At 46.3% G+C, this 12862-nt stretch overlaps 1 non-coding gene across 1 annotated transcript; it reads left to right on the forward strand.

Annotated features, from left to right (window-relative positions):
• The first annotated feature begins 11771 nt into the window (after window positions 1–11771).
• On the forward strand, window positions 11772–11913 carry LOC115029351 (U12 minor spliceosomal RNA). The gene has a single exon (XR_003834907.1). It is a non-coding gene; the product is annotated as a U12 minor spliceosomal RNA (small nuclear RNA).
• Window positions 11914–12862: the final 949 nt, after the last annotated feature.

Consider the following 12862-nt stretch of genomic DNA (forward strand, 5'->3'; position numbering starts at 1 on the left):
CATCTTTCCATTTGATAATTTCTCTAGGTCTGTTTGGTTCTGAACAGTGACAATCAGCCACAGTGCGGCCTTGTTCATCAAGATTCAAAAAATTAAGAGTAAAGAGTGCCATGGAGACGGCCACTCTCGGTGTTAAGGGCAGAGCCTCGTCGACTCCCCCTTTCTGTTTCCATATATTGTCCCATATTAGGGAGTGTAGCCTTTGCTATCATTTGCCAATCTGACGGGGTCATGGCCATATTGGCGAATCTCTCAACCTGAACCAGAGTAAAATTGGCACTGACCCCATAATTACGGACAGATTCAGCAAGTTCTTTAAGTTGTTTATAGTCCACTGGGGCGTGCATACGCCCCGCCTCCCCAGTATCAAAGACTGGAAATGCCATCTGTATCTTTTTTAACTCTTCCTGAGGAAAAAAAGAGTTAGCGCTATACTGCAATTCATAAAGCGGTGGTGCTGTGGGTACAGTAGCTGGTATGCTACCCTTTTTATTACTTCCTGATCGCGACCATCGGTCAGGGTTATATCTTTGTTCTTTATATTTTGCTGCCTCCTCCTCTAATTCAGCCTCCTCACTGGGGTCTAGATCTTCGGACCCTGAACTACCAATCTCTAAGGCCTCCAAGTCATGGATAGGATAAAAATTAGTATAAGGCTTTTTCTTAGTAGAGGGCTCAGTTTCACTGCCCTTCTTTCTCTCTCCCCTTCCTTCTGAATCCCGGGGAGGTCCCTTTAGATATGTCTTTCTTTTTTCGAGCTCCTATTCTCTCGCTCCGTTCGGTTTCTGACATACTGTCCTGAACCTCTTCTAGTGTTCCCTGTCCCTCCACAATGGCGGGTCGGCAGGTTTCATCCTTTAGACAGTTTTTTATCAGCTTCCAAATTGCCTTGGTGCCCAGGCGTAAGTCTCCCTCTTCATGCTTACAGTCAAGGTCCCTTCCTAGCTTATTCCATGAGGCTACAGTTAGAGACCCCGAACAGGCATACCAGGGAGCAACGCGATCCACTTCCTTAACAAAATTCTGCAGCATACGGGAGGCGACCTGCAGATCGAGTTGCTTTAGCACTGCCGGTGATCACTGACTGTGAGGAGCCCATGATAGAGTGAGTGCCTGCGGCTGATCTACACCCGACTTATGGTACTCCTTAAGCAAAGCCGAAAGTAAACACGGTGCTCTGCTCCCTTATCTACGGGAGGCTTACAAGATACGTGGGTGGTGCCACTTATCTACGTCGGACTGACCACACCTCAAATTTCAACACCAGCCTCGATGGACAGAATAAAAATTTCCAGGACAGCCAGGGCTATACAGAGAAACCCTGTCTCGAAAAACCAAAAAAAAAAAAAAAAAAAAAAAAAAATTTCAGCACCAGCCTCGATGGACAGAATAAAAATTTCAGCACCAGCCTCGATGGACAGAATAAGAATTTCAGCACCAGCCTCGATGGACAGAATAAAAATTTCAGCACCAGCCTCGATGGACAGAATAAAATTTCAGCACCAGCCTCGATGGACAGAATAAATGGAATGAAGGCCAGGGCAACCAAGACTAGAGCTTCTACTGCCCCTTCTTAGGGTGCATCTAGATTAATACCGAAATCAAAAGGGATAAGAGGTTCACGATCAGACATACCTCTCCGAACTTACCTTTTCCCTGCAGTTCTGAACCCACCCCATCTCCGGGGGGGGGGGGGGGTTCTCCTTGATGCCAATGATGTTAATCCCGGGTTTCGGCACCAGATGAGCCGCTCTACCTTCTCGCCAGCGAAAACGCACGCAGGACACTTGGATCCTTCTGCAGCAAAGCTTTAATACATCTTGAGAGATAGATGATCAGCTTCAGGAGAGGAGACCCAGAGAGCAGAAAACCCTTCCCTTTTATATTTTATAGGCTGCGAAGTACGGTTGGAGACGTGCACCACCCGGATTGGCTGCCCACTATCAGCCAGTTAACGCCACAAGAGAGGCAGGGCTCAGGTAATGGAAAGATACCCTGACGCCTGTGCACACTTTACTACGAGCAACGGATATCAGCGCCATCTTGTAACGGTGACTGTGAGGGTGGCTCCTCACAGTATACTTCCTCAGGGTGTCCAGACACTGTACACCATGCTTGATCTATCAGATTGGGTAGGCTCTGCAGGATCGATCCCCTTCTGGCTGAGAGTGAGTGTGGGTTTGGGGGTGGGACTTCTCAGAGGATTTTAATGAAACAACTCTCTTAGAAAATCTTTAGTGAAACAACTAATTCACATACACTTTATTTGGGTGAACAGAGGCTATATATGAACTTTGGAGAATGGGAAGGAGTTTTTTCAGAGTCAGTGTAAATCATTGGCTAGAGTTTAAAGTACAGCAAATTCCTCATTTGTATGGAGAGGCAGTCCAGGATTCCCAGGTTCTTTCTGGGTGGGTTCTTATCACAAAAGAGGAGTTGGACTTGTATATTTGCCAAAGACTATGTGACATTCCTCAGAAGATTGGGGGTTGGGCTCCCCAGATCAGGCAGAGAAGAAGATGTGAGGATGTTCCCACTAAGAAAAGGGAGCCCTTCATTTTGGACTCAGAGGAGCTGTTGGGACATGGTAGCCAAGTACAACAAACAGGAGCATTAAGTCAAAATGTAAGTTAAAAGTCTGGGTGTACCTCAGTGACAAGAGTGCTTGTCTGGTATTCAAGGCCTCAAGTTTAACCCCTAGCACCACCAAAAGAGAAATACGATTATAAACGTATACAGGAGGTCAAATGAGATGAGAAGTCTCCAGAGTCCCTACTATTTGATAGTGAAAGATCTGGGACTGTGCACAGCTTTTAGGAAACCTTTGACCCAGCAAGAAAGACTGCTACTGGCTGCTGTAACGTAAATCTAGGGTATTCTGGATCCCAGTCACTTCCAGGAGTCCTAGGCTCCCAAGCATGAAGTAGAATTACCATTGCCCTCTCAGAGATGTTAGGAGAAGAGATGGTGATTTGGAGGAAGCCCAGTTAGGTGCCTCAGTTGTCACTTTGGACAGGACCAAATGACACCTTTAAGGCCTCTGGTACAGTAGCATGGTCTAAATTTAATTAAATTTGAAAAGTAAATTAAAAATGTAAAGTTAAATTTAATGCTATGTTTTCAGCTCAGGGTGCTCCCTCCATAAAGCAGCATAAAGAACCCCCTTGATTACTCACATTCTAGCCAGCCATAGGAGCCCTGGATGAAACGTTGTTCACATTCTAGCCGTAGGAGCCCTGGATGAAACGTTGTTCACATTCTAGCCGTAGGAGCCCTGGATGAAATGTTGCGGTGTCTGAACTTAAGAGCTGTGAGATGCAGGTTTCATTAAGAAAAAGGCAAAGTGCATGAGCTTTGAACCTGTTCTTTGTGGAGCTTGAGTAGCAGAGACCCAGCTAGAGAGGGCTGTGGTAACAGGGATGCAATTTGAAGCATTTTGATATACATATCTGGTGAAGAAATTTGAGAAGCATAGCTGTCCAGGCCAGAGTCTAAATGTTTTTATTGACCCCACAATGGCTCCTGTGATTCTTACTATATTTTTTCATTTTAAACAAATCACGAGGAGCTGGAGGGATGGCTCAGCAGTTAAGAGCACTGACTGCTCTTCCAGAGGTCCTGAGTTCAATTCCCAGCAACCACCTCGTGGCTCACAACCATCTGTAATGGGATTCGATGCCCTCTTCTGGTGTGTCTAAAAACAGCAACAGTGTACTTACATAAAATAAATAAATCTTTTAAAAGAGATAGATAAATTAATTAATTAATCATGACCATGAAAGCCAGCTGAGCCTAGGGCTCATTGCTCTCTGCCTTTGACCAACGACCTTATGCTCCTGCTGCCTGGCCTTTCCTGCCATGATGGATGGTATCTATTGGCACTAACCTAAATAAACCCTTCCTGCAGGTACTTCAGTGAGCATTTTGTTGTAGCAAAAAGACAAGCAATTAATACAGATGGTTTTTAGGGAGGGTGTTAAGGTTACATTCATTCCAGATTAGCTGCATCAGGCGTTTCTGATTATAATTCTTAGAGGAATGAGTTGAGACCAACCTGTAATAAATATTCAATTAGTGTTAGTATTTAAAAGCATTTAAAAACCAGCAAGAACTCAGCTAGTGTAGAGTGTTATGTATAAGGCTTATCTGAAGCCTATCTCGCTATATAACCTTGGCTACCCTGGAACTCTGTAGGCCAGGCTGACCCCAAACTCAGAGAGCTTTGCCTGCCTCTGCCTCCCAAGTGCTGGGATCAAGAGATGTAGCTACTATGCCCAGCTTGGCTTTGTACATTTTCAATTTAAAATTTAAAAAATTTAAAATTTCAAGTCATCTTTAAAAGAGGTTGTACCATCAAACATACTGGCTCAAACCTGTAATCCTAGTATTTGAGAGGTGGAGGCAAGAAACTCAGGATCCTATTCAGGGTCATTCATTCTTGGCTGTGTAGAGAATTCCATCCAACCTGGACTGCATGAAACCCTGTCTCAAAAAGAAAGAGAGAGAGAGAGAGAGAGAGAGAGAGAGAGAGAAGGAAGGAAGGAAGAAAAAAGTATAACTGAATAAAATAGGTTATAACAATTCTTTCACTAGCAATATATGAGCTTGTCTACTAATCCATACCTTTGCCAAAGTACTATGCTCTTTCTCGGTTTTGCCGGTTTGATGGGCCACAGGATGTTTGTCTGCTTTGAAGTTTGTTTTACTTTGTTTTGAAGCCCTGGGGATGCATTGTGTGTTGTGGGAAGTACTCATCCAGTAAGTCATTCCCAGCCCAAGAGTGGATTGTTATTACTGTTCTATAAAAACAAGCTGCTTGTTTTGTTTTTATCTTTAGGGTTTCTCTGTGTAGCCCTGGCTGTCCTAGAACTTACAGACCAAGCTGGCCATGAACTCAGAGATCAGCCTTCCTCTACCTTCTGAGTGCTGGGATTAAAGGGGTGCTCCACCCCTGCCACCCAAGTGTGAGCTTTTAAACTAGTAAAATAAGAAGCAAGTGTGGAATGGTTACAGCTTCATTGTTATGAACATTTTCTGAATACATTTCTGACTCTCCTGTTTTCATAAAGGGTTTGTGGCAAAGCTTTGTTATTTTGGAGACAGGCTTTTGCTGTAGAGCCCAGGCTGGCCTTGAGTTCAGACCCTCCTGCCCTAGCTTCCTATTGCTGGAATTAAAGATGTGTAGCACCACACTCAGCTGCCTGGGAAAGTTTTAAACTCACTTTTTCCCCCCTCTGAAGTTTCAGTAATATGAAATGAGTCAACAATATGCAGATTCAGTTACAATGTAACCATGCAAATAAGACCGCAAACACTCTGTGGGTCTCAGAGGGGCAAAATGGCTGACCCTCTTGTAGAGTTAAACACATGATAGGGGCTTGCACTTCTGGGGTGTAAGTGCCAGTCCTTGCTTACTGAGTCAGAGCTACCTGATTATGGACAGTGGGAATGTCATCTATCTGGCGTGGGTGGTTGGAGAGGTCACAGCAAGACTGTGACAAGTTTATTGCAAGCAGTCAGACTTTGTATACCCTTATCAGAAACAGAATACAATTGTCGTTGCCAGGATACAGTGGTGTTGGCAAGCTATACAGTGTAAACCAAGATTAATATCTCAGGTTAGTTGTCCTATCAAACTCCTCTATGCTTTGCTGACTTCTAGGGAACACAGAGAAACGCAGGCAGCCTGATGCTTCCCTGCTTGAGGGAGTGCCCTGGTTACTCAGGAATTGGAAGGTACATAGTGCCCCAGGAGCCAGGGATCTCAACTGACAAGCTTATGACGCATACCTGTCAAGGCAAATAGGCTAGGCCTCTATGACTCTCTGCACTGGAGAAAGAGAGGCAGCCCTGGAAGGTTGGGTGCAGAAGTATACAGGAAGCAAGCTTATCTCCTTATGCAGTGAAGGCTCCTGGGCTAGGGGTCTGGCCTCCAGTTTCCTAGAAAACAGATGGGGCTGGGGAGATAGCTTCCTTAGTGAAGTACTGTCTTACATGCATGAGGACCCGAGTTCAATCCCCAGGGCCCACATTAAAAATGTTGGATGTGGTGACTCATACTTAGAATCCCAGCAGTGGAGACTGGAGTGTGACACTCTGAGAGAGAAATGCTGCCCCACCCCCACCCCCAGACTCAGGGGTTTGAGCACTTGGTCCCCAGTTGGTGGTGATTTGGGGGGAGGCTTAGGAGGTGTGGCCTTGTTGTTTTTGTTTTTGTTTTGTTTTTTCGAGACAGGGTTTCTCTGTGTAGCCCTGGCTGCCCTGGAACTCACCAGGCTGGCCTCTAACTCAGAAATCCGCCTGCCTCTGCCTCCCAAGTGCTGGGATTAAAGGCGTGTGCCACCACGCCCAGCGAGCTGTGGCCTTGTTGAAGGAAGTGTTTCATTTGAGATGGGCTTTGAGGGTTTGAAGAGTTAGTTCCCTTTTTGAGTTTGTTTTCTCTGTTTCCTGCTTGTGGTTCAAGATGTGAGCTCTCAGCTTGCTGTCCCAGAGACCACGCCTGCTTCCTCTGTTCACATCACAGACTCTAGCCTTCTGAAAGAAACTCTTCTGTAAGCTGCCTTGATCATGGTGTTTTATCACAGCAACAGAAATGGAACTAATGCAAAGAGGGTCCCTGGAGCTTCCTGGCCAGCCAGTCCAGCCTAACTAGTTAGGAAGTCCCAGGCTAATGAGAGACGCTGACTTCAAGAAGGTGGACAGTATTTCCTGAGTGTGACACCTGAGGTGGACTTCTGACCCTGACAGGTCACACGTGCACACACACACACACACACACACACACACACACACACATGGGAAAAAGAGACTGTCAGAAAAGAGGTATCAGAAGAGACTCTGGGGCTAGAGAGATACCTCAGTGACTCTTCAAAGAATTTAATTTCCATAACCCTCATGGCAGCTCACAGCAGTCTGTCGGTAACTCCGATACGCCCGTCTGATTCCCGTGGGCACCAGGCATGTGCATGATGCACAGACATGCATACAAAGAGCAAAAACAAAAACCCCATCCATAAACAGTAAGAAGAAACCAGACAAGCTCCTGCCCGCCCGCACTAGCTGGCGCTCCCTTCACTTTCCCGAGACAGGGCTTCTCTGTGTAGCCCTGGCTGTCCTGGAACTCACTCTGTAGACCAGGCTGGCCTCGAACTCAGAAATCCGCCTGCCTCTGCCTCCCAAGTGCTGGGATTAAGGGCGCTCTCTTCACTTCTTAACATCCCAGCGTATTATTCTTTCTGGAAAGACCTATAGTCTCTTGGGAGAACCAACTCAGATTTCATCCTGGGTAGAATAGCATTAAGATCATGCTATTGTGAATGGGGGAAAGAAAGGCCATATAAAGTGAATAGAGACTGTTTCCCCAACTTTACTTACAGCATAATATTTAACTTAGTCATCCACCGTCATTGAAAATATTTTCTCCAATTGTTTTCCCTGACCACCTGGAAAAGGCCAAGCCCTGTCTAGTCCTTGGGAGAGTTGAAAAGATACAATCGGTTCATTTTAAAAGTTTTATGAGAATAGTGTTGACACCCATCTACCTGCCAACATCGTTTACTGGCCCTACCATCTTCTGTAAGATTCCAAGAATATCTGTCCTGGATGGAGGACTGACACCACTGTAGCTGTGTAAGATCAAAGATGGAAGAAGATGTTTGAATGTCAGTGTGATAACTGGTGCTTTGGGGATTAAAACACGACATGCTTGCCCTCAACAATCTTCCAGTTGCTGTGTGTGAAAGACAAAAGCTTCGTTGGTACTGCCAACTAGTCACTGCCCTTGGTCCAGCCGGGCTGTCCTGGACACTCGTGAGTCATCGGCCAAGGCCTGGGTGTGACTGCTCACTCACCCTTGCCTGTCACCATGCCTCAGAGCCAGGAAAGGCATTAAGTAATGGCCACTGTGGCCATACACTCCTCACTCTGCTGCTTCATAAAAATCAAGTAGCTAGCTGCCCCTTCTTTCCAGAAGCGTCCAATCTAGAATAGTATACCGTACTTCCTTGCTTTCCAGAACTCACTTTAAGATCGAATCAAACATGCCTAAATCCTGTACAGTGAGCTCTCTTTATTTCTGCTCCCCTATTCACCAGTATATAGTCTCTCACTTCAGGAAGCTTATTGAAACCTCTCCTGTTTAGCTAAGGTGTTCTCTGAAATCTTTGTTTGGCAAGTATTGACATTTCAGGTAGCCAGAGTGCTAGAACTAAAAACAAATAGTAAGCAGGAGCCAGGTGTGTCGTGGCGCACAGCTGACATCCCACACCTGACATCCCAGGTGTGTCGTGGCGCACAGCTGACATCCCACACCTGACATCCCAGGTGTGTTGTGGCACACAGCTGACATCCCACGGGCAGACAGGTCACGAGTTTGAGATCATCCTTAGCTACATAATAAACTGTTTCAAAAATTCCAGAAAGAGTCAAAAACAAGACAAGACTAAACAAACCCAAACCTACAGAGACGGGGGAGTTGGCTCAGCAGTACTTCTGTAACCCCCACACTGGGGAGACAGGGACATGAGGATTCATGCAGCTTACTGGCCAGCCTGCCTATCTGATTCAGTGAGAGACCCCATCTTAAAAAAAAAAAAAAAAAAAAAAGGAAAGCGGGGCTGGAGAGATGGCTCAGAGGTTAAGAGCACTGACTGCTCTTCCAGAGGTCCTGAGTTCAAATCCCACAACCACATGGTGGCTCACAACCACCTGTAATGGGATTTGATGCCCTCTTCTAGTGTGTCTGAAGATAGTGTGCTCATATACATAAAATAAATAAATTTAAAAGAGGGGGGAAGCAAAGAATGGTTGAAGAAGATAACCAGTAGCCTTTGTCTTACACACACACACACACATGCGCGCACACACACACTCGTATCAGCACAGACACAAGCACACCCACATGAACACATCATGAACCACACATCATTGTAAACAGAAAACTGGCACAAGGGTAGAGGGCTGGAAGAAGCACCTGTTACTTGAAGTGGCAGCAAGGAAAGTGACATTTAGAGAGGCTTAAAATGGCAACAGGTGCGCTGGCCTTGGTTGTAACCAGAACCAACTTTGCTGGGTAGTTTTATGTCAACTTGACACTAAAGTCATTTAAGAGAAGGGAACCTCACTTGAGAAGATGCCTCTATAAGGTCAGGCTGTGAGCAAGCCTGTAGGACATTTTCTTAATTGGTGATTGATAGAGAAGGTCTCAGCCCATTACAGAAGTGGCCATCCCTGGGCTGGTGGTCCTGAGTTCTATAAGAAAGCAGGCTGAAGCCAGGCGTGGTAGTGCACGCCTTTAATCCCAGCACTCAGGAGGCAGAGACAGGCGGATTTCTGAGTTTGAGGCCAGCCTGGCCTACAAAAGTGAGTTGCAGGACAGCCAGGGCTACACAGAGAAACCCTGTCTTGAAAAACCAAAAAAAAAAAAAAAAGAAAAGAAAAAAAAAGAAAGAAAGGCTGAGCAAGCCATGAGCAGTAAGGTGCACCCCTCGTGGCCTCTGCATCAACTCCTGCTTCTGCTTCCAGGTTCCTGCCCTGCTTAAGTTCCTGTCCTGACTTCCTTTGATAATGAACTGTGATGTGGAAGCTTAAGCTATATACACCCTTTCCCCTCCAAATTGCTCTTTGGTTATAGTGTTTCATCATAGCAGTAGAAACCCTAAGACACCAGTTAAGACCTGGGCATTAATTCCTTAAATTATTAAGTTATTATATTAGGAAGTACCTCCAGAATGCCCTCAAAGATGGTGTCTTTCCAAAACTGGGCATTCACAGAGGAAGCCTCTGGCCCATGATCTGTTAACATTACAAGCTTACACTCCTACCCACCATCACAAAAAGTCTCTGTAACAGAAAGATGTGGCCTCTGTATCTTAGCAAAGCACTAGATTATCTTCCTCCTTCCCATCTAACCAATAGGCACACCTCTTCTCTGCACCTGTCATTTCTTACCACCAGCTGCTGTGAGGTGCAGACAGATTAGAGCTGTTGTTCTTCCATGCTGGTAGATCTTAAAATGACACAATGATGACCTAACCACCCCCCAGGTGCTAAGGTACTAGGCATGAAGGTGCACACCTTTATTCTAGCACATGAGAGGCTAAAGCTGATGTAATTCTGAGCTCAACACCAACCAGGGCTATGTAGTGAAAAACTGGTTTTACCAAACCAAAACCAACAAAAAACCGATGACCAAACAAGTGCCATGGTCTGGCTCCCTGGAACGCTCAAGTGGCAAGCCGGGCGCTCATTATACGGTGGGTTCTGTAAGGAGAGTAAAGAGGGGAGCCTGAGAATGAGGGGAGCCTGAGAATGTGGGTCTTGATGGCTCTGGTTAAGATTAGACTCGGAGGGCTTAGAGGATGGGGTGCATCTTACCCATGTCCCTGTTGTAGCCACAGTGACACTACATGCTTAGGCCAGGCAGAGCGGCCTCCACCCAGCTCAAGGGGCAACTCAACTATCGTGGCCCTGAAGCCTGTTACCTCTGAGGACCTCACCAAACTCCTCCTCATCCTCTGTTAGCAAGAAGAGAGGAAGGGCACACAGGAAAAGGAAGCATGAACTCAGAAGAGCTGCTGCTGCTTCTGCAAGGTGGTGCCCCCTGTAACCCCAGCACCAGGATGCTGAGACAGGAGGATCACTGCCAACTCAGGGTCAGGCTGATCTACAGAGAGAGACAAACCCTGTCCCAAAAATCAGTATTGGGGTTGGGGAGCTGAAGAGATGGCTCAGCAGTTACGGCTCCGGCATATGACCAGAGTTGGTTCCCAACACTGGCGTGGCAGCTAAAATCCACCTGTAACTCCAGTTCTAGGGAATCCATCCCTGCATGCAAAAACACACAGAAGTAAAAATAAATGACTAAATGGGGGCTCTGGTGAGACCTCAGTCAGTGTTTGCCACACCAGTGGTGGATTCTAAATTCCTCCTCCTCCCCACCCCCACTCCAGTCTTGTGGAAAGGTCAGCATGACGCGTGCCGGATAATCTCAGTATTTGGAAGGCGGAGACGGGATTCTGTGACTTCCTGGCCAGCTAGACTCCCTGAATCCATGAACTCTATCTTCAATGGGAGATCCCATCTCAAAAAATAAGGTGGGCAGCTGGGCGTGGGGGTGCATAGTTTTAGTCCCAACACTCAGGAGGCACAGACAGATGGGTCTTTGTGAGTTCTGAGCCTGTCTGATCTACATAGCAATCTCAAGAAAGAAGTTGGGGGTTGGTGACATGGCTCAGCCGTTAAAAGCACTTGTTAAGAAGCCTGGTTACCGGAGTTTGATTGTTGAACCCATGAAAAGGTGGAAGGAAAGAACCGATTTCACAAGGTTGTCCTCTGACTTCCACAAGTGTACTATGGCACAGGCAGTGGTGCTCTTTAGTGTGTGTGCGCGCGCAATTTTTGTGGTTTTTGTTTGGTTGGTTTTTTTTTTTTTCCGAGACAGGGTTTCTCTGTGTAGCCCTGGCTGTCCTGGAACTCACTCTGTAGACCAGGCTAGCTTCGAACTCAGAAATTCACCTGCCTCTGCCTTCCAAGTGCTGGGATTAAAGGCGTGGGCCACCACTGCCCGGCGCACACACACAATTTTAAGTGAGGAGAAACTAAGGAAGACATGACATTGACTGATGGCCTTTGGTCACACATACACACACATACCACACACAGCATATCTTTAAAGTACCACACACAGACGCACAAGAAGAAATACTGTGGACATTGAAAGCAGCTTTTTACCTTAGCTCAAATTTACAAAAACCTACAGGCTGGTATTAAGAGTTCTTATAAGTAAGGAAAATAACAATTCGGGGTGACGCCCGAGTCCTCACTGCTTATGTGAGACGAAATTTTGAGCAGGTATAGGTTGCAATCTGAGGCGACCCGCCTACTTTGCGAGATGCCTGGGTAACACGACCCCTAATTTAAAAAAAAAAAAAAAAAGTTTTCAGTACCAAGTTCATCTTTTTGCAGGTAGAAACCAGCAGAGGGCGCTCCAGACTTCTAGCCATGAGTGTCCCATTGTCACTCAGCCGCAGCTGCCATTTGTAGCAGTATGGTTTGTACACCAGTGTCTCCTGGATGCCTGCATCACAGACTGGACTCCACCCTTGACTCTGCAGGTGGAGGAGTGTTCATTCCCTCCAGGCTCCAGGCTGGTGCTGAGCCGCCACGTGCTTCTCTACTGGGAGGCATTCATCAGTAGATGCACATCCCAACATAAGCATATCTTTAAAGTATTCCTTATTACATTTTACTTCGTGTGTGTGTGTGTGTGTGTGTGTGTGTGATGGTGTCTCCATGTGGAGGTCAGAGGACAACATGTGGAAGTTGCTTCTCTCTTTCCACCATATGTGTCCTGGAATTGAACTCAGGGCAATCAGGCTTGGTGCCAGGTACCTTCAGCGGCCAGTTATCTCACTGGCTCAGCCATATCTAGAGGGATCCAAGACATCTCAAGAAGGCTTGGGTATTTCCAAAGCCTCTCATTTCCTGCTTCCTCTTGCGTGTGATGGTAAAGACACTCTGTAAACGGCAAGGCTGTGCACAGACAGTCACCGCAGGTTTCTCGCTTGGCCCCTTTAGTCCTATGTTTCATTTTTAAAGTTTTACTTGTATAATTTTAGTAAATACAAGTCCACTTCATTGGGGGAGGCTGACCTTATATTCTGTGATATTGGCAAGTTGCAAGTGTCGGGGACCTCGGAGTCAGCCCAAGACCAAGTTCTAGCACAGACAAGATGTATTTGCCCCAGATGGACAAGAGGACAGGGATAAAGGACAAAGTTAGGAGATGGAAGAGGGAGAAGGGGAAAGAAGCAAAGTGTGTGGGGGGGGAGGAGTAAGAAAGTGGAGCAAAGGTTTTGTCCCT

The sequence above is a fragment of the Mus caroli genome, unplaced genomic scaffold (genome assembly GCF_978045245.1).
Source record: "Mus caroli unplaced genomic scaffold, Mus_caroli_1 scaffold_12, whole genome shotgun sequence".
Lineage (NCBI taxonomy): Eukaryota > Metazoa > Chordata > Mammalia > Rodentia > Muridae > Mus > Mus caroli.